Here is a 21,945-nt window from a genome sequence, read left to right as displayed (position 1 = left end):
GAAAGACAGCTGTCAGGAAGGAGATCCTACAGGATCTCCTCTGACGTGTCTGGCTGGCAAACAGCCACATCCACCTGCAGCACCTGTGTGCCATGGGAGTACAGCTGGGGATATGGGGAAGTGCTGCTGAGCTCTGACTCTGTAATCTCCAGGTAGGAATCCAGCAGAGATGCTGAGGGAGGAACCCCACCACACTTGACTTCTTTACTCCTCTTTCACATCTCTCTGTCCCTTCATCTTCACACATTGGTGTCCATGCTGAATGCAGAGACTTTGAAGCAGCAGCAGAAACTTGCTGTGTTGTCACAGATGTGACTCCTTGGTTCTGTGTGGAGTGTGGAAAAATGAGGCATTTCAAGACTGGTTCATCTCATAAGTGCATGGTCAGATTTGGAAAATGGCTCTGTTAGCAACAGGCACCTGAAAGCTTAATCATGAGCCCAAATAAGGTGGTTTCTAAACCTCTGACTTTATTCTGGCATTTCATAATTTCACAGTGTGTCTGCAGTAGAGAGGAAACAGTGTGCCCCCTGGAAAGCTAGCAGTGCATTCATCCCTTCAGAGAACAAACCCATTTGCCCTTTCCCTTACTTTTATGTCTGCTTATTCAAACAATTAAGTAAACTTAAATATAAAAAGCATCTCCTCCAAGCCACTCTCGTATGTGCTCAGGCAGTAGGGTAAATGAGAGTCAGTAATCTAATGCAGAACTGATTTGAGCATGTTTACATGCTATTAGGAAGCTAAAAGGTTTATTCATGCCTTTGGCTCTGTATGTATGCAGAAACAGCTGCATGAGGAGGCTGCTCTTGGAACCCCAAACTTGGGCATTTTTCTCTTCTAAGTGTCCAGGCTATGACAGCAGGGAAGACAACAGAGTGTCTTTCAGGATGTAAAAGCTGCCATTTGTGCATCCAAGGAAGGACTGTATGTAAAAGTAGAAGTATTTTTGAATAAGGAATTTACATGCAGGGAAAGAATGTGAACTTCTCTGGAATGTGAGGAGTGGATTATGTTAACATCTGCATATCAACTTTGCCCTCTTGATTCACTTCATGCTGCATCAATTATACTGTAACTTTTCAAACTGCTGTCTCTAAGTTGCATTGTTAACTATAGCCAAAGGTTGGGAGAAGATTATCCTTTTAAAATTTGATTGCTTGCTCACCAGGAAAGCATCAGGAAAGGAAAAAAACAGCATTACCAGATTCTGTAAAAAAATGGAATTCCACCTATTTTAATTTCAAAATAAAATAAAATCACCTGAAATTCTCTTTTTTGACAATATAAAATATTGCAATGTGAAATATAATTTTGGTTGAAATGTATGCATGATATTGCACAGAAGTATAAATATGTATCATACAGAGGCTCTTTGCCAAAATGCACCATTTCACTCCCATAAACAGCTTAATCAAAACCAATTTTAGATGGGGAAATTAATCAAAATCCATAGATTCCCATGAATTTTCTCATACTGCTCAAGCTGTTAACTCTAGTGAAAGATATTCGAACATTTCCAACTTGTCATAAGTTCCACAGGCTTATTTTAGTTTAAAATGTAGTTTTCCATGCCCTGATTTTTGTTACTCCTTTTTTGCATTATGAATGGAAATGAGTTTATGACCTGAAAAAGAAAGCAAGTGGTAGTGTAGGGAGCTCTTCCATAATGTAAAGAGTGGAGCATAGAGCAGACAAAGCAACTCCCAATGTGTGAGCTTTGCACAGCTGTAACTTCTGTAATTCAGTGATGTTTCTTTCAGTTCTTGGTGGAATGGCTGCTTAACATAAAGGATGAGATGCTCATACTTTTAAAAGACTTGTTATCAAAGCAAGTGTCTTGCTCTTTCATATCACTGGGAGTAATTATACTGCCTAGAAGAATATCAGCCTTCCATGATCCGAGAAAACCTTCCTTGGACTTAAACATTCACTTGTATGATTATAGGCAGCAGAGGTCCTGACCTTCTGACATTAAAATAACACAAAAGGAGCTGTATAAATTACACCAGTGAGTAAAGGGTGAGAAGGAAGAAAAGGTTTCATGGGAATTACACCTTCAAAAGATTTACTAGGGAAAAAATCCTTACTGGGAAAAGCTTACTATCATTAGAAATCAAAGAAGAAACTAATGTAAGAAAAACAGTACAAAGGTGGCTGTTGAGAAATTAGGATTTGGACATAGGAGAGAATAACATGAATAGAATTGTCCTAGGCACAAATCCCAAAGTAGAAAGCACAATTGGAGTCTCTGCCCTCCCTGAGTGCCTACAATCCACCTGAACAGGGAACTGATGCCAGGACAAGGACTCTCCTTCTGAGAGGTGAGGCTTGGGTGAATCTTGTGTTTTCAGATATATGCCCCAAGGATAGAACAGAAAAAAAACGCCAAACAAAATAAAAAACAATGACAACAAAAAACAGATGGAGGAATTATCATAAAAAATCATTATATCATATATTATTTCATTGAAATTATATGAGCCCAAGGAATTCCAAGACTGATTTTGCAACAACAAGGCATAGAAGAAGGAATAATCTTGTAGCAGTACTAGATATGTTCATAAATTATTTTGAACGTGCCTTGTTGAAGTAGTCTTGGTTTCAGAGAGAACTGGTTCCTTAGTCCTGTGTAATGATGAACCTGGCCCAGAGCAATGAGAAAGGAGGCAATTAAATGAATTATAAAATGGAATTCAAAGTGCACTAGTGAGAAAGATGGGGTTTTTTTCAGTGCTTGTGTCTTTCCTGCTGCTGGCATTCCATGATGATATGGGAAAACTACCATGTGTAGAGCAAAAATTGAAGGAGAAGAATATTAATAAGATGACAAATTCTTCCTCCTGCCTATTTACTGTCAATGACAGACATTTCCATTTATACCTCTGCCTGAGAATGGCTCACAGTTACTGTATTCCCTGTCTCCTGACCTACAGTGGTTCCTTAGCCATGCTATGCATATTTTAGCTCATTTAATCTTTCCTTTGAAGCCATTCCCTCCAGCTCTTTGTCATTTGTCTTGCTTTTGTCTGGATCCCTTCCAATTCATCCTGGCATGAAGGTAGCCAGGCAGTGTTTGGGGTGTGCTTTCAGGAATATGCCATCAGGAAGGGCCACCCAACCCCTGCTGTATCCCAGTGGACTTGGTGAACCCATGGGATCTCCATGGGGCCCTGGTGCCTTCCTGCTCCTAAACTCTGTATTACAGACTGCACACAATGGAGCACCTAATAAAAGAGCTGTGAATTGCAGTGGCTCTTAGTTTGGGCTTATTTTTTTGTTGTTACTGAGATAATGCTGCAGTCCCAGTTCTGACCCTTCTTCCTGTGTATACTGCTCAGATCTTTTTCAGCCTTGCTACCTTTCTGTTCCCTTTCTCTCACGGAGTATCTGCTTCATCAGATTTGCTCTTCTGCATTTTCCCACTTTGGATCTCCTTCAGTGTTTCCAGACAATATAATGAAGCTCCTCAGTGCATTGCCTTAGGTATTTGTGTTTCTCCTCTGTGGGCTCCTCCCATGAAATGAAAAATTGGTTGTTGTCTGGATTTTATGACATCAAGTCACATAGTGATGCCCACATTACAAACAGCAGATTTTGTCTCAGTGTGCTGCTCTTTTTTCCCAAGTATCTCTCCAAAGCCTTAGTCAAGAAGACAGGCTGTGTGGTTTCTCAACGTGTTTTCCTGCTGTGCTCCTCATTTGGAACTCAAATTAACTAACATTTCTTTCCAGCACCTGTTGACCTCCAGTGATTCTTGAAAAGTGGGTTCTGCAGCCTTAAGCATGAGACTATAAATTCTGGAGATGTCTTAGGTTGGTTTTGAAAATAAGAGATTGCTGTCCATTCTCAAGGAAAAATACTGTTATTATTTGTAAAACTAACACACGTTCCCTTCATTTCCCCAAACATGAAGATAGTGGAAATACTATATCAGGTGTTTCAGTGTGATATTACAGGTAGATAAAGCATGGTACACTGAGTATGTCCAAACCAATGAATGCAAGAATATTTAAAAAATGTTTCAAAAGCCTTATTAAAATCATTGTTTTGTATTTACATCCTGTTCCATTGACCATGTAGTTCACAGTTCCGCCAAAAAAAGCTACTAAGATGCTTTGAATTATTTATTCATTAATATTTCATGACTCATACAATATATTAATCTGGATGTTTACTTGCTTGATTCCCTACTGTGCTTGCCAGTGATTCCCTTTGCAGCAACCATTAGGTAAACTCGTATTTTGTTCTGAAGATTCTTTCTACTTTGGAAAGTCTCTCTGCTTACTACTTCCTTAGTTCCTTGTTACATTACAGCTTTTGAAAAAGCTTTTGATTAAATGTTTCTCCAGTTACTGAATTTTTAATCCCCCATCATGTCTAAAATCTCAGTGTAGTGATTCTGAAACATTCAGTGAGAGTGTAGATCAACAGGAAAAGCCAGGCATGGTAATTGGGAAAAACTGGGAGATTTGGCTTTGGAAATGCATTCTTGATCTGAACTAAAAACTTAATGGAGACACATGAGGAGAGCTAATTTATAAAACTCAGAAATACAAATAAATTTTGTACAAAGACAGATTTCATTGTGATTTTATTTGGTTTTGTTTGTTGCCTTTTTTTTTTTTTTTAAAGTGGAAGTTCATGGATTTGACAAAGATACAGGAAATTACCTTATATAAATGGAACTTCAGCTGACACAGACTATCTCCTTTGAAGAGCGTTATTTGTATGCACATTTAAGCATAAAACCTTGCTATATATTCATAGAAACAGATACAGAAAATTATTTTAGGTCACAGAATCAGTTATGTTGAACAAGCCTCTGGTATCATCAGGTTCAACCCTTGGCCAAAGCTCAACTAGGCTGTGGCACTGAGTACCAAATCCAGTAATTTCTTGAGCACAAGACAGTCAAAGTAATTTCAGCAAGGCCATTATGGACAGTTCTCAGTAGCCCAAAGTTCTGAGGGCCCTCTGAGGTGCCCCTTGGTCCCCCAGATATCTGCCCAAGACTGGCCATTATCAGAGGGGTCCAGGAGCACTCCCTGGAGATGTGCTAGAGACTGGTCCGGGGGTCTCCACAGCACCCAAACAGCAGGGGTTGTCTATGTTTAGGCATCTGAATCCCAGGCAGGTGTCCAAATGAACTGTTCCTAAGGAGCTCCTTAGCATTTGCTAACTAAAAATAGAGTTTGGGCATTTGTCTGTGAATGCCTACATGTAAATGTCTTCACATCAAACTAAATTCTTACTATGATGTCAAATGTGTAACTCAATAGAAATTATCATGACAAGGTAGAAAAAGAGACAACCACATCCAAAGTCAATCCATCTCTTTAATTTTGTAATTTTTTTTCCTTGTTCAGATGCCTGCTCTCATTACCTCTAATTAATTTTCTTTCTCATTGTTGCTTTACAGACTTGGAGCAAACAAAGATAACTAAGCATCTCCTTGATATCATCTTTTTCTGCACCTGGTATCATGTGTAGCAGTGGCACCAAGAAGCAGATCTTTTGATAGATCTGTCATGTTGGGACATGGCAGAGGCTGCTTTTCTGAAGAGCAGGCACAGAGCTCAGCAGGATGGATAAATAAGGTTCTACTACATGGCTCTACTGCTGTTAGAAAATCAGCTGCTGCAGTTCTCCCAGCCATGCTCTGGTGGAGCCATATTCTGCCTATCTGTAGCCATACCCTAAGCAGCTACAGAGGTGAGTTTGTTATAGCAATGATAGTGAGGCTGATTAATGTAATGCCAGTCAGAGACCAGTCCATTTCTGTGATGCCAAGATAACACCTTTTAAAATAAAATGAGCTCCTGCTTCTGCCTGAATACTGCTAAGCCTTGAGATATACAGAAGGGTTTATGAACCTCAGGATCATCTGTCCTTTCTCCATGTGTTCCTATCAGTTATCACCTATCTACCCCTCAATTTCACTGTGCCTGTGCTCCCTGTCCTTCCCTTCCTATCCTGAAGGATGCTGGTGTTATTCACTCTGGACCTGACCTGCCACCTTTATTTGTATGGCAGTGCCAGTATCTTTGTTGGCTTTGGCCAGTCAATTCTTGCAGGCAGAAACAGATTTTAAAGCAACTGTCACCAGGTGTTAATTGGAGATATGCTGGGGCCTGTAATTTTGAAAGGACACCAGTAAAAATGATTGATGAAAGTCTGTTACATATGGAAAAAAACTATTTCTATCTAGCAACAAAGGCAAAATTTGCTCAAGCAGAAGGTCAGTGCAAGGGGAACGAAACATCTAATTCTAGCTTAAGAAACTAAGATAATAATTTTTGGTGGTTTCCTGGGGTAGATTTCAGGAATAAATTTCATCTGGGAATAGCAAGACTCCTATGGCCAGGGCTAATGGGACATGAGGCTGGGCTGGCCAAAAGGCTGAAACAGCACATTTTCTTGAAAGTAATGTGCTCTGCTCTGGTGTGCAAATTGATGTGCAGCTCTACCTACTCTGCAAGTGTGTGGCTTTCAGACAAACAACATCCAACGTCCAGGCAGATGACTGCAGATGGATGGAGTTTGGCTTTCTCTGCATTTCCTCTGACAGATGTATCACTTTCTCATTATTTTTTTCTTTTTCACATCATGTTTCCAGGAGTTTTTGAGCATTTAACTGAATATCTAATTATTAGGCAACTGTAAAACCACTGAAAAGGAAACAGTGAAGGATCTAGCAATAATGTGAATGCAGGCATAGATGCCCCTGTTGGAAAGATGTACTTCAATTCCAGCCTCTGTGAATGACAATTTAATTGCTGTGTCTCTGGGTCTGTGCTCCATTCACTACAAAGGAAATAAGTGGGAATTGAAACATGGGGACAGACACACTGGTCATAACTGAGCTGTACTGAAATGCTGTGTACAAGCTGATGATTTTATAATGGGCCCATCTGCCTACCTCACAAAACTACCACAAAGACTGTCAGGATTTGCAGCACCAGTTGTTCTAGTTTCAGCTTCAGAATAGCAAAGGTTGTTTAGTCTTGGAATTTAACTGCACAGGTCTTCATAATTTAGTTTCTTCTTGTGCTCTGTGGATGAGTCATAAATAATTTTCTCTTGCCTTTTCTCTCTTGCCTTTTTTTCTGGTCCCTCACTGAGATGTATTCCCACCCCCCACCACTGAAAGCTGGCTTTGCACCTGTTACAGTTTCTCCATATAAATAAGTCTCTCTTTACACTTTATCCACTTAGCAGAACTAGAAAGTTTAAGAGACATTTCAATGAACCTTTCTTTTTTTTTTTCCCCCCTTGAAGTTCTAGTGGTTTTGACACTGCATGTGTCAAAGATGTTAAGTATTCATCATGAAGTCTCTCTACACAGAATATATCAAGTTCTCTTGTAGTATAGTGATAAAGAGGTCTAGGCTCTCTACTCTCACTGTAGATAATGTAAACCTTGGGATCTTCTCTTAGTGTGCGAACATTTTGCACTTTTGAAAAAAGATAAGTCATTTCTCAGTGTATGAGTCTTCTCTATAAGATGAACATGACCAATTCTCCCCGTGCAATATGATCATTCACTTGCTCCACACTTACTTATTTCAGCCTCAACTCCCAGCCAGTCTTTTGGCAATTTCATCTATCTCCATAAGCAACTTCTTCTGTTCCCTGCATCTACATATCTAGGCTTGAAATATTCCTGCTTTGCCATCATCAGGTTCCTTCATTGGAAAACCAGAACTACAGGCAGTTTTCCCAGTCTGGATTAAACTCTGTACCTTCCCTTCAGCAATAAAGAATTCTCTGAAAAGTTTTTTAATGCCATCAGTTCTGTCTGTGTAAGCAGATTTCTGATGTCTGCATGTTTATACACCTGAGTGGCCCATCAGGCTCTGTTAAGTTTGGTTTACATAGTGCTGCTTTGTTCATGGCTCTGTAATATCACCCTATCCCTTATAGAGAAAAGGCTTTTTTATTCCAGTTGCTTGGTCTCGGCCTTGAGAACAAGATTTCCTCTGAAAATTTTGTCTTTTTTCCTATCCTCATTTATATTCTCCAAATAAAGAGAAAGCAAGCAAAGCAAATACACACTGAATCTCCAAAGCATTGTAAATTGATCTTGTGTTGTCAGGGAATAGCTATGATTTAAGTTAAATGACAGGCAGACAGAAGTCCTACCTCAGCTTTGTTATTCTTAAGAACTCCTGGGAGGACCTTCCGTGTTCTGACATTCCATTTTAACATTTGCTTCTCAGTTTCCTACAATTTCCTAGGGTCAGTCCTATGCTGCTGCCTGGTGAAAGACTCCTCTTACACAGAGGTTCTTGTGTTACCAGCTGGCCCTGGCATTAAAGTGGAATGCACCCTGCTGCTTACAGATACCGTAGAGGATTGTATTGGCGTGGTGGGCTTTGCTAGAGCACTCTGGTAGCATCCTCTAAAAGCTTGCTGTGCCACACACATATAAAACAAAGTGAAGTGTACATTTGCAATGTCAAAATTGAGTAGCAGGTCGCAGCCTCATAAAAATGTAGCCAATGGGAACTCAGGAAACTCAAGACTGGTTCTAACCTGGCATCAAATCCAGAAAAGTCTGTGAAATGTTTCTGTTGGCAAGGTATAAAAGTGGATCTATTATGTGTGGGCAAGGACTTGAATATGGTCTATACAGCATGTCCTCAAAGTCCTGGCTGGTAGAAAATCCTGACCCTGTGCCAGGTCTGCTTCTGTTTCCATTCAGAATCAAAGACTTTGCCATCCAGCTCATAAACTTCCCAATCCCTCCCAGCATATCACTGGCTTCCGCCCACTATGAAAATTATGTTGTTCCTCGGCAGAGACAGGTGCAATTATTCCCTGCTTAGATCATAAACAGAATCAGGTAATGGCTGCCTTGGTGTTTAGATTAGGCATCTAAATTTAGTTCCTCTAAAAGAAGGAAACTTTTTTCCACAAGGCTTAGTGGTATTTCTTCTCTTATGGATGATGTATTTCATGCAAGTGTCATTTGCATAATTACGTAGCTATGCAATTTGTATGTGCTCCATACTACTTTGCACTTGTTTGAGACTGTTAACAACTAAACTTCCCTGAGGGAATACAGGGTTAAGGGGTAACATTCACTTGAACACTGTCCTTGGAATAACTAATCATTATCTGGCTGCATGGAAACTAGCTGTAACTCCTGTTATTTATTACCCTCAAGCAAAATAAATACAATAATGATACAGGTAAGCCTAAGGTCATAGAAGCAGAGCTTATACTTAAAATATCCATTACAACTTTTATGGTTTGATTTCAAATTTAAATTTAAAATATTTTAACAAGTCATGATACTTGACATTGAAGTAATGCCATTATCTGTTGTTGGAGGTTTTGTATTACTGAGACTGACTGTCCTTGAAAGGCATTTCAGTAAGAGTGCATAACTTAACTAAAGATGGAAATCCCTAATAGCCAAATGTGTGGACCAATACGCTTAACTTTTGGGAAGAGCATACACAGGGAGGTGATGCTGCTGAGTTGATAAACAGCAGCAAGTACAAGTCATGAGTACAATGGGGATTTCCACTCTCATATCACAGTGCTGTGGTCCCTAAGCCAGAGGCCTTACAGTCTAAAATAAAGACAAAAGAGAGATATTTGTTTCCGGGGGTTTTCATGCAAGCCAGTGAATATGATGTGACATAAGCAATGTCCTAATGACATACACCAGCCTGGTTTGAAATGTCACTGGTGTTTTTGTAGGATAATATTAGGTTAATTGCTATTTGGGAAAGATCACATTAAACTTCTCTGTGGTTTAGTAGTTAGACAATTTATGATCTCACTTGTACATGAGAGGCTCAGAAACACTTGCCTGGGAAACCCACAGTACACCAAGGCTGCGATTTTTTTCCTTGTGAAGAATAGAAAGGAATTTTTGATGCTTACTGTAGGTCTCTGGAGGCTGTATCTACACGTGCAAGAAGTTCAGTGCTATGGGAAGAGATCCAACTGCTGCTGAGGACTCATTGAGGACAATTTTTTTTCCCCATTTCAGGTGAGTTTTACTTCAAACTAGCTCTGTTCTGGTGCAAAGGACAAAATGGTCATAGGAGCTGGTGGACAGTAAATGTGTTCCTCAATCCCATCCTGGAGTTTGATTTAATTTGAAAAGAATCTGGTTAATTGTAAAAGTATCCTCTGAGGCCTTTCCATCATATGAATCAAAGCACACTGAGTGGCAGCAACTGCACAATCTGCCTTTGAAAGCATGTTCATGATCTGAACTAAAGCACAAATGTAGGCATACTCTGTACTAAAATAAACACAGCTGCACTAAAAGGATTCATTTTATGTCAGAGTCCTATAATTTGGGATTTGGCAATAAAGTCCTTAGTAAGCCTGAAATATGGCAACTTGCCCAATAGGCACTTCAGTATAAATGTCTGGATTTGTTGTTTTATTGCTTTTAATATTTTGAAGACTGCTGAAAAAAGAAACTTAGAACATCCTGATCTAATTTACTAATTGTGTGAAAAATCAGCTGTAATAAACTACGTAACTGTACAGGGAAATGGTGATTTCTGTCCAAGCGTATTTTGCATCTATAAATTCTTTTTCTGTGATATTCCCATTCAGATGCTGCTGAGGTTTTATAGTGTGCTGTAGGTTTAGTGAACTGCCTACCCACTGAACACTAAGAATATTTGCACATATACAATATTTAAGGAAAAATAAATTAATTTCTGCTGATTCTGGTTTCAAAAAGCAAATCTAATTCAGCTTGCTGTTCAATGACAGTGTGACAGTTTAATATCTTTGCTGCTTAATGTAACCAGCTCGATGTAAAAAAAGGAAGCAATTTAACACAAACAGATTTTTTTTCCTAATCTTTCATCAAAATTTTTATAAATCAGTGAAGCAGGAGAATAAAAATTATCACTAGCTGGTAATTACCTTGGTTGAAACATGAGGCTCACCCACAGGTGCTGGAACTAGAGCAGTGAAATGTAGTTCCAATGAAAAGCTGTATTTTAGAGATGCAAGGGTGTGGGACCGCCTGCATGAGGATGGTCTTACTCTCATATACATATATGAAAAGGTCATTGAGTTCCTGAACTCATAGAGATTAAAACAATTAGATTCTGTCTCATCAGGTCTCAAGAGAAAAACTAACACTTTGAAACTACTCTCCTTAGGATATAGAATTATAGCTGAGTTTCCTATCACAGGAAAATTTACCCTCTCATTTGCAGTTATAAGAAGGAAGGAATAGCTAGCCAATTAAGAAACTAATGGTCTTGAGCTAATTACTTACAAAAGTTTGTTGCCATACAGGAGGCACATGTTGAAGCTCCCCTTCTTGTCATGAAGACCAGCCCTATGCATGACAGTTTTCTTGAGGGATTACATTCTTCTGGCCTGGGTTGATCTCAGTTCAGCAAACAATTTAAATTCTTATTTTCAAGAAGGGATGTTTGTCTGGTCCCCAGACCCCCCTGAATCTTAGGAACCATGCCTAAAACTGGTTTATTTCTATGAATGGCAGTGTTCATGGAGCAATATGTTCCTGTGACAGCACGTTTTGCCAAGCCAACTGTAGTTGGGCTTTTATTTTTCACCTCTCAGACACGTTATTGCAATCTGTCTGATGCCTTGCACAGATTTTCCCACATAAGGTTAGATTGCTTGGTGGCAATGGTTTCAGGTCACTTTTCACTTAAATGAACATTCAGTTTCTGAGATACAGCTAGAAACCAGCTTTAATGAAGAATTTACCACTGTGCCATCAATAAGCAAGCTGAGTACTTTACATTTGGAACATAGGGTTACCTGTAGTTTTGATCAGAAGAGACACCTGTGATGATGTGAGACTTTTTCAAAGCAGCTGATTCTCTCAGCTTGAAACTGTGTCAGAAACCAGTGAATAATTCCTCCCCATGAAGTTTTTCCCTTTGTTCCTAGCACTTCACCATGACCCCATGGATTCCCAGACTTGCATCAGTTTGCATACAGCTTGTCTGCAACATCACTTGAGTGTATTACATCCCTAAGTCGGATGTACTCTGAATTTGTCAAGATACTATGGCTAGACAAACTTAAAATCAAAACAGGAAAGCAAAGAGAAAAGCTCTTGATTACAGAGATGGAGCTCCTTCTATGGAAGCATCAAATTTAGCATAGTAAACTTGTGTCAAAAACAGATCTGTTCTCCAAGCACTTATTGAAAAACTGAGGATTAGCTCTGTGGGCTCTCCCGAGGTGGAGTCTTCTGGAGCAGCAGGGATGTGGATCCTCTGGATCACTTCACACATCACTCATCGCATCCCTGCCCTGCTTACAAATGAGTCTTCAAAGCAGCTTGCTAGGAAGGTCTGCTTTCCCCTCCTCCAGCTAATCAATTTAGAAAAGCTTATTGTAGCACAATTTGCTGTTTGTGCAAATGCAAATGAAGCCTTGTTTGAGTTTGTCTGTGACTGAGATAAACAAAGTCCTTCTGATGTGTTGATTTTCCATACCCTGCTCATTCTCTGGTGTCAGAAGTTGTTAGAATTGCAGCTTTCTGTCTCCTCCCTTCCTGGACACAGAGCTTGTGAATCTTTTTGTGATGGCACAAAGAACCATTCTCACAGAATCACAGATGAATGGGTAAGGCTGGAAGGTCATCTGGTCCCACCTCCCTGCTCAGGCAGGGCCATCCCAGAGCACATGGCACATAATTCTGACCAGATGGTTCTTGAACATCTCCAGTGAGGGAGATTCCATGACCTCTCTGGGCAGTCTGTGCCAGTGCTCAGTCACTGCAGGGATGAAATTCTTCCACATATTCAGGAAGAACCTGAATATGAACCTGCTGTGCATCAGTCTCTGCCTGTTGCCTCTTGTCCTAAATTTGGCAGTCCTGGGAAGAGCCTGGCTCCTCCTGACAGCCTCTTTCAAATACTTACTGACTCTGATGAGGTCCCCTCTCAGTTGCCTCTGCTCAGGGCTGAACAGGCACAGTTCCCTCAGCCTCATAAGAGAGGTGCTCCAGTCCCTTAAATGACTTTGTTGCTCTCTGCTGGACCCACTTCAGGAGCTCTGTTTTTCTGTTGTCCTGAGGCAAGACACAGCACTCCAGATATCCCTCAGTGGGGCCCCTCTGAAGGGCTGCAGAGCTCTGGGGGTTTCAGCCACTACTCCCAGCTCTGCCATCAGTGAACTCACTGAGGAGCCTCTGCCCCTTCCTCCAGGTCACTGATGAATGAGTTAAACAAAACTGGGCCCAGTATTGAACTTTGGGGGCACCTCTAGTGACCAGCCTCCAACCAGACCCTGTGCCACTGTTTATGATCCTCTGGGATCTGCCATTCAGCCAGTTCTCAATCCACCTCACTGTCCACTCATCCAGTGCACACTTTCTGAGTTTGTCTATCAGGATATTGAGAGAGACAATGTTGAAAACCCTGTTGAAGTTGAGATAACCAATATCCACCACTTTCCTCTCTGTTCCATCACTATTCCAGGGACTGAGCTGGGACTAACCTGACTGGTTAGTAGTTCCCTGAGCTCTCCTTCCTGTCCTTTTTGAAGACTGGGTGACTTTTACTTTCTTCCAGTTGTCAGGCACCTCTCCTGATTCCCATGACCTTTCAAAGAAATGACAATAAGCAGCAGGTTGTATCTAGTCAGAATACTGGGGCCTCCATTCCTCTCAAAAGCAAGTCACCTTCTATATTTTTCAGGGTTTTTTTCAGGCATTTACTACTTTACCTTCTTTTTCTTAATTGAGGAGGTTGTGATGTGGGGCATAGGTGTGGCAGAGTGAGGCTCCAGCTCAATCTCTTCTTCAGAGTCCTAATACTTCTTAGTCTTTCTGCTTCACCTCTCAGCTCCACCACGAGGTTTACAAAGGATTATAGAGGATGTTTGCAATCATCTTACAGCGTGTGGTAAATTGCTGGGTTTATATCAGTGTTGCACAACACATGTTAAGAATACTCATACCAATGGGGTGTTTTGCTCGCTGCCCACCATTGCAATTTTCTGAACTCCCATCAGTTCTAATGCAGCCCTCTTAAAAGCAATGCCTGCATGTAAGAGCAACTATATATTGAATATCTCACTCTCTTTCTGCCTCCTTATAACCACCACATCCAACATATATATATATATCTATATATCCCAGTTTATATAAAGTGAGGTGTTAAGCAGAAAAAGCAAAGAGACACAGAGAGGATGAACTGGCCTAATACTATTTCTTTTAACTAGTGATAAAATTTTGGTCTAGGTATGCTCAGGGGGGATGTACAATGAGAGAATTTCCCCTAAATAGTGGGAATAAGTTTAGACCATGCTAAATAAATCTTCTGAAAGGTGAGTGGGAATACTGTAGTATTATATATTACCCATAACTAGAAGGTTGTGCAATGGTTGTGTGATGGCAATACCTGTACAAAATTGGATTTTCTTTCTGATAGATAGACAGATAATTGATAGAGAGTTTGGTAGGTAGATAGATAATAGAGAATGGAAGCTAAAGCAGATTTCCAAGTGTTTAAACTCTCTGCTTCTCTTTAATAGCACAATCAATAGTTCTGAAAAGGGAAAGACATTTGCAATGCTAATTGCAATTCACAAGTGGGGGTGTACTGAGTGGGTGGAAGAGTTAGTTGTTTGCTTGCCGAGGGACATTTCAGAGCTGCACAAGTTCTGATACTAATAATTCCTTTTGTAAAGTGATTATCTGGCTGACTAGAGCACAGGAATAATTTCTAAATCAGAGAAATCAATGAGGGTGGTACTTCCTCAGGTAGTGACTTTGTGGCAGGTTGTTTTGGCTGTCTCAGTGCCCCCAGCCCCCAGAGCTTCCAGCCATGGAAATTGTGGCATCAATAGTTTTTCCTGCCTCTTCCTCCAAAATTTAGTCAAATACGTATTGTCTTTTCCTATTTTATGGTATCTACTCTTTTATTTCTGAAAAATAATGGATATTTCTACCTTTGGTATGACCTGAACCTGCCACCCTTATTTAAGCTTATTTAACTTGATTAGTGCACTACTCTGTACATGCAGATTTGTTGGCCCCAGCTGAAGCACTTGCAGAATGAAGTACACACCAGAGGATGACAAAACTGAGTTCTTTACTCCTCTTTCCCTCCTTGAGCCGGGGTGAATGTTTCCTGGACTCCACAAGCAACTCCACACCATGAGGGCATATATTTGTGTGTATAATACCACAGTGCACAATCATTATGGGGAAAAATAGGAAGGAAAAAAATCAATAATTCTGATACCAAGTCTTGTTGATGTCAGTTCTCAAAAATGTCACTGATCTCTGAGTGTGTGGGAGCAAGGAATAGCAAAGCACCCACCCCCTGGCACTCTGCAGTTTGCTGCTGGCCCCCCAGTGTCCCCTGGGCTTTCCAGGGACAAGCTGGGATGGATGTGGTGTTGAGGGAACATTACCATGTGCACTCAGATGCAATTCTTAATTGGGTCTAGGTGAGAATTTCTGGTTAAATGGCATAAAATGTATATCTCTGTGGAATACAATTTTAAATATCTGAAATAATTTTAAAAGATCAAATAGTTATGCATATGGGGTCTTTTTGATTATTTTTCCCCTAACAGCTGATATAGGAGTGGTTACTATTGATTATATATGCTCTAATCATTAAGAAACAGAGGTATGAAAATTCCTTTCTAAACAAATTTGGAATTAGAGCAAACTTTTTTATTTCCTAAAACAAGTATTTTTTCCCCCCTGGAGAAAAGTCCTGAAATTTCTAATTAACTTCTGTTGAATTCAACAAATAATTACCAGAAAAGGGAGATCCTTGAAAAAGTAATGTATTTTCTTTTTCCATTTCTATAAAGTTTTCTAAAGCTATATGATCACATTGAACTTTACAAACCAGTTAAAAATCCATAAAATAAAAGCGATAATTAATCGCAAAGTGTTTTAATTATTACCAGCTTTTCTCTGAAAAAAATCTTATGACCCCTTTAGTCAAACTAAAATATGCTTATTACCTTCATCAGTATGTGAACAGGATTACTCTGAAGTTCTGAATATATCTATTACTATAATCTTAAAATGTCTGCATTGCCTTGCACCAACATTCTGCAGTCCTTGTCTGTAATATCTGGGTAAAGCTGGAAAAATGTGGCTGATTCTCTTGGGGTCACTTAGAATTTGTCCAGGAGTGGCTGCTGGCCCAACACAACCAAAGATTGATGCCAGAAAACCTGGAGGCTGATGGAGAAGCAAGGAACAGTGACTTAGGCTCACTGTGTGGTAGTACAGAGAGGGGTAGTGGTGTGAGCAGAGTCTTCCTTTGTTTCCCTTTCTGAGGGTTTCCAGAGTCTTGCTGCCAGTATTTGTTTGTGTTGCAATATTTCTCGGTCTCCCTCAGGAGGGCTGAGACCTGGCTGTTCTGGCCATGAACTGAGGGTGATAAGAAGAGGGAAAATGGGATTTTCTCTTGGAAATATATGGAATGGAGGAATTTTGAAAACACTAGTCCTGCATACTGATCTGCAGGTCATAAATCTCTGGCTATGAGCTCTTGTAAAACAATTTGGAGATCATAGAATCATTGAAAGGTTTGAGTTGGAGGAGGCCTTAAAGATTATCTGCTTCCAGCACCTCTACTCTGGGCAGGGACACCTTTCATTAGTCCAGGTTGCCTGGTTCAACCTGGCCTTGAACACTTCCAGGGATCCACCACTGCTCTGGGTAACTTGTTCCAGTGCCTCACCAGCTTCACAATAAAGAATTTCTTCCTAATATCTGACCTAAACCTCTTTAATCTTAAAGCCATTCCCCTGTATCATGTCACTGCATGTCCTTGTGAAAAGCTCCTCTCCACCTTTCCTGTAGGTACTGGCAGACTGCTGCAAAGTCTCCTGGAGCCTTCTTCAGGATGCACAACCCCATCTCTCAGCCTGTCTTCATAGGAGAGACTCTCCAACCCTGTGATCATCTTCATGGACTCCTCTGGACTCTCTCTGACGGGTCCACATCCTTATGTTGGGGATTCCAAGAGCTGGATTCAGTACTCCAGGGGGGTGTCTCATTGAAATGGAGTAAGAGGGGGAGAATAACCTCCCTTGGACTGCTGGCCATGCTTCCTAGAGATTTCCTGGTTTGGTTGGTAACAAGATAAATGAACTGCTTAATGAACTATCAGTGGATCGTTAGATCCTGTGTAAATATTGAAAAAGTCAACAAATAAATACGATGGACACCAGTTTAAAAAAACCAACATCGATGAATTGCAACATCTGAAGCACAGTAAGATTCCTCTTTGAGGAAATTCTCCAAATGAGCTCTAATAAGTTGTGTCTTACTATCTATAATACATGAGAATGTGAAAATCCTTTAAAAGGCTCAGCAGTGAGGGCTCACCTGTTTTCTCAAGGCAGATCCAACAGGAGAGGAGGCAGCTTGGTGTGAGGGAAGCATGCCTGGATTGGGAGCACTGGGCTGTGCCACTGGTCTGGGTCTTGCTCAAATCAGGCCAGGTCACTGCTTTCATGTGATACAGAGCTCAGGTTAATGAGCTGACAAGACTTCTGGCTTGGACAGGGCACAGATGTGGTGCTCCTGCTCCTGGACATGTCTGGAGTGGAGTGCTTGAACACCGAAGGAACTTTCTGAGTGAAACCTCCTGGGCACAAAATTATCTTTTCCAATGAAAGTTTATTTTCTCTGTATTTTTCCTATCAATTATTCAACTATCCTGTTAGTTTAAGCATGTGAAAATGTTTCTATGACTTGCTGGCCATGTCACCTGAGGCTTGGCATATTTTCCTTATCTGCAATTCATCATAACTTCATTATTTCTAACATTCTTTGGAAGTAACTGTTCATATGAATTGAACAATCACTGGAACTCATTGCAAGATGACAAAGCTAATCTGTACACCTGCACAGAGATTATTCTTTCTAAAGACTCTGAGTATGTCCTGTGACTTTCACAGACATCCAGACATTACTGAGGGTGTAACCAATGCTCTTCCTGCCTACCCCTACAGACCAGTAATGTCCTTGGGTATATGTCCAATTTTGAACAAAGTAAACCTTTCCATAGTCAAATATTAAAGTTTTGTTTAAACAACATTAAGGCTGTGATGTAAAATCTAGGCAGTGTTAAAAGGAGATTGATGCTTTCTCCTTTAATTACATGGGTTTGTGTCTTGGCATATGCTTGGAACGTGCATCTTCAAATTAATTGTGGTAGGATTTACAATTTCATGAAATTCAGTGCTCCATCTTTCATCTTTAGCAAATCTCATTAAATCTTCAATCACAGAGCTGCTCACAAGGGTAGCAGTTTGTGTCAATACCAAAAATAGTATATTAAACACATGTGCATGGAATAACATGGCAAAGTGATTTTGAGGAGAATAGCACATGCCAGTCTTAATTGATGGTTACTTTCTATCAGAAACTGGGAGGAATCTAGCTAGACAGATTCAAATTTATATATAAATACAAAAAAGAAATGAGAAATATAAGAAACTCTTTCTGTGAGATTTGAACCTTGGAGAACTAAGGCATACAGCCATACTTTTAATATTCAGATATTAGAAAGAGAAGTAAAACTGTTCTATTTCCTTTAAATAAATATGTTGGATTTTCAAAAGCTAAACCATTACATTAAAACAATAGCAATTTCTAAACTAGCTCAGAATCAGCTTGAAAAAACCTGGAAGTATCTTGAGGGTAGGAATAAGAAGAGAAATCTTTTTTGTCAGCAGAGTGACAGCAGCTTCTTTTATGACTTTAAGATGAAGAAACTAAAAATGTGTTGCCTCATGTTGCAAAAGAAGAAGCGAACTCGAAGTCCTATGGCATGACTATTTAGCAGTCCCTGGTTAGGAGGCGTAGTTATAATTTTAAAATGAAAAACTAAATGTTCTTCATGCTCTTTTTTTTTATTATCTTGAAAAATCACTTAGCACAACCAAAGATATGTGACTGATAATAGTATTTTTGGATTTGGAGTGGGGCTTTCACAGTATTTTGGGCAGTGGTTAGCATAACGGGGTCGCAACTGGAGGGTTCAGATGTTGCAAATAATGCATGGCAGGAACTGGCCCTGACAGCCAGCATTTGAGGCTGTGTTCTTTCACCCTGTGAAGACCACATCTCTGGGGATAGGCTGTGAGATGTCCTCCCCAAACTGCAGAACTATGAAGTGTGGCTCGGTGTGCCAGAGATGCTGCACTCAACCTCAGGCCTTGCAGGATGGCTCAAGTCACAAGCCCCTCTGGTTGATTTGGTTTGCTCAGATTACAGTAGTTTCATGAATACAAGCCGCACGGAGTATAAGCCGCACTTCCGGTGCCTCGACAATGTTGCTGTCTTTGTCAATAGATAAGCCGCACCCCGAATATTAGCCGCACTTTCGTTCGTAGCGAGAATCCGTGCGCAGCTTTCACAAATTGGCCAATTAGTAACAGGATCGCGGCATAGCGGGGCTTACTGGCTCGGGGCGGGGCCAGGCAGGCTCGGCCCGCTCATGGTTGCCGACGGGGCCGGGTGGCCCAGCTCAGCGCCACGGCTCGGCGGGGCTGGCCGGGTGGTGCTGCCGCTGCCGCCAGGCTCCCTGCTCCCGTCAGCACCGCCCCGCTGCCACATTTGCTCGCCCTGCCGGCGGGGCTGCTGCCGCCGCTGCCAGGCTCGCCGGCCGCCCCCTCCCGTCTGCACCGCCGCCGCGTTTCCTCGCCCTGACCGGCACTGCAGGCCCCCGCACCGCCGGGCTCCCCCACGCTGCTGGCCCCGATTCTGCTGGGCTTCCCCCGCTGCCAGGCAGCCCCACCCGCCGGCCTTCCTGCTTCTGCCATGCTCCCCTGCACTGCTAGCCCCAGTTCTCCCCAGGCTTCCCCGCCCTCCTGGCCTGGGCTCTGCCGCCCCCCTGCCCCGCCCTGCTGGCTCAGGCTCTGCCGCCCGCCCCCCACACTGCTGGCCCCGCCTCTGCCAGGCTTTCCCACCTCTGCCGGGGCCGGCCGGGCTCCAGCTTGGCTTGGTGCTGCCGCGGGCTCTCACTTCCGTGTTGGCAGCTTTTAGAATATTGTTCACATATTAGCCGCCCCTGAATATTGGCCGCACTTCCGGGTTTCCACCAAAATTTTGGTCAAATTGGTGCAGCTTGTATTCGTGAAATTACTGTATCTTCCCAAACACTTGTCTCATTGTGCCCCTCCCACAGTGCCTCCTCCTGCATTTTGGCCTCTGTTCTGCACTGAGTTCCACGTGGCTGCAGTGCAGTGCAGGGACAGACTCTCTAATGGCTCCAAATGTGGCACACAGAGCTCAGGGCACCCTGGGGCACTTTGATCTACTTCTGGCATCTGGCATTTGCCTACCCAGCTAAAGAACAGGTGATCAGGCAATTGAACCTGCTCAGTTCTGTGGCAGCTCGTCTCTATTCCACTTTTCCTGACTCACAAATCAAATATTTCATTTTTCAGCACCATGAGAGGCTCCCTCAGCAACTGACATATTTGACAGCCACACTGCACTTCAAAGAACTTCATGGGGTTGTTAGCAGTAGCAGGGATTTTCACAACGTATTTTTAGCACAAAGTCTGAAAAAATGACTTGACATATAGTAGAGTGATCACAACCTTACTCTAAGCACAATAGGCTGCTTAATTTATAACTTCTTTCGGAAATAAAAATTCAACATCGAATACTCAGCAACGTCAAATCTTCTGTAAAAGAAACACTGAAGTGCAGAAATGCTGTGTGAGCATTTATTAAAAGTAGCTCTGATTGCATTTTTTATTCCATAGTATGACTGATGGCCTAGTTTTCCCTGTATTGTTTATTTTGTGGATTTTTAGCTGCTAATGTAACTGTCAAAGATACACAGTTATGAGAATACATTAGCAGACTGGTTTAAGCTAAATATTTTTATATTGTAATATTTGGACCAAAGGAAAAGAATTCTGTTCTGTAATATTCATTATCTGAAATAAATTCCAGAGAACATGACAATATGTTAAATCTCCCTGTCTGTTGAGTGCCCATGTGTCTTCTTTTTGACTCATCCAGGCGTGTAGTCACTGATGAGTATTTCTAAAGGGGAAAATTATCTTTTAAAAATACAACAGAATATACCAAGGTCAGTGAATTGGCAAAAGTTGTCCCCCTCTTCTCTTGGTCATCTCTCTTCCTTTGCCTTCTCACTTTCCCCATTTTATCCTTTTAATTTGCCTATTTCTTCCACATGGCATCATCCATCCCTTCAAGCTTCTTAATTCAGTGAGGAATGGGAAACTGAAGCAAGTAGGACTTGAGCTTGCCACTATTCCAAAAAAGTTGGCTTGCATGGTGTTGTGTACAGACATCTTATCATCTTTTTGTGTCTTGTTCTTTTTTTGAAGCATTTTCTTGTGTAGATGTGCCTGACCCACTGAGTTACCCTAAAAATGGGAAGTGACTCCTTGTGATGAATCTGTTAACTTATTTGGTCTTCTCTAAGCTAATGTTCACTCACTGCAAATTTACTCAGCTAATACCACCAGAAATGCTTGTCTAGACACTTGGCAAATGTTTGTGGTATATATTCAGACTCATCTGAGTGTGAGCAGTGAGTGTATGTGTTGTGGAACAAATTTTTCAGGCTACCATTTACATGGTGGTTGCTAACTCAAATCCACAGCACTGTGAATTGTTGTGGATGCACTGACTGCTCTGTGCATGCCCTGGGTGCAGAGGCTGCCTGATGTCTGCTTCCTGCAGCCTGGTGCTGAGGCTTCACCATCACAGACCAGAGTGTGCCTCTGGGGTCTTTAGAACAGGCAGTGAGTTGGTTTTTGTAAATTAAAACAAGCTGACATGAAATAAGTGTACTGAAAATTCAAAGGCTGCAGTAGACAATTTAGAGAGAGGAGCATTTTTCTGTGTGGATCTTCCTGGGGTCTTGCTGAATGAGTGTTACATTTTCTTTTCACTTCTGTCATCTGTACTTGTCAGCACTACTCCCTGCTCTAGAA

General features: G+C 41.3%; 1 long non-coding RNA gene across 4 annotated transcripts in view; it reads left to right on the top strand.

The window, feature by feature from the left end:
- LOC116992427 overlaps window positions 1-21,945 on the top strand; it is a 271,630-nt gene that overhangs the window by 113,958 nt on the left and 135,727 nt on the right. For 3 of the 4 annotated variants that reach the window (XR_004417042.1, XR_004417041.1, XR_004417043.1), the window contains exon 5: window positions 9,906-10,009. The exons of the other annotated variant lie outside the window; for it this stretch is intronic. This is a non-coding gene — a long non-coding RNA (uncharacterized LOC116992427). The remainder of the gene's footprint in view (window positions 1-9,905; window positions 10,010-21,945) is intronic. 4 annotated transcript variants of the gene reach the window in all.

This window comes from Catharus ustulatus, chromosome 2 (genome assembly GCF_009819885.2).
Source record: "Catharus ustulatus isolate bCatUst1 chromosome 2, bCatUst1.pri.v2, whole genome shotgun sequence".
Classification (NCBI taxonomy): Eukaryota; Metazoa; Chordata; class Aves; order Passeriformes; family Turdidae; genus Catharus; species Catharus ustulatus.
Note: the sequence above shows the minus strand (reverse complement) of the source record. Positions and strands in the feature narration are given on the sequence as shown.